Source organism: Saccostrea echinata, unplaced genomic scaffold (genome assembly GCF_033153115.1).
Source record: "Saccostrea echinata isolate AGI-Se365-2 ecotype Australia unplaced genomic scaffold, CSIRO_AGI_Sech_v1 ptg000012l, whole genome shotgun sequence".
In the NCBI taxonomy this organism is placed as follows: Eukaryota; Metazoa; Mollusca; class Bivalvia; order Ostreida; family Ostreidae; genus Saccostrea; species Saccostrea echinata.
This window is the reverse complement of record NW_026889761.1, coordinates 19487654-19488010: the sequence shown is the minus strand read 5'-3', so window position 1 is coordinate 19488010 and position 357 is coordinate 19487654.

Here is a 357-nt window from a genome sequence, read left to right as displayed (position 1 = left end):
TTTATTGAATCAGATAACTGAGAATCAAAAGTTTGACACGATACCAAATAGGAACATTTTTTATCGCATTCTTACCAGGTATGCATGGGATCATTGTAAGTGGTGAAATCAAAGATTACGCTGAATAAAGTGTTTTACTCGACTGTTAGAATAATAGATCGATTACCTGAATCAAAGTTCTGATACACTATTTAATTAAAAGAACCATTTATAAGTCGGGGGTGTAGGGAAGGGCTAAGATAGGATATGGAATTTAGAACATCTTTAGGAAATCTTTGTTAAAGTCAACAGCACCATTTTAGATATTGTGATATTTAAGCATCCTCAAGTTGTGAACGTTTAAGTTTTTCAATGGTT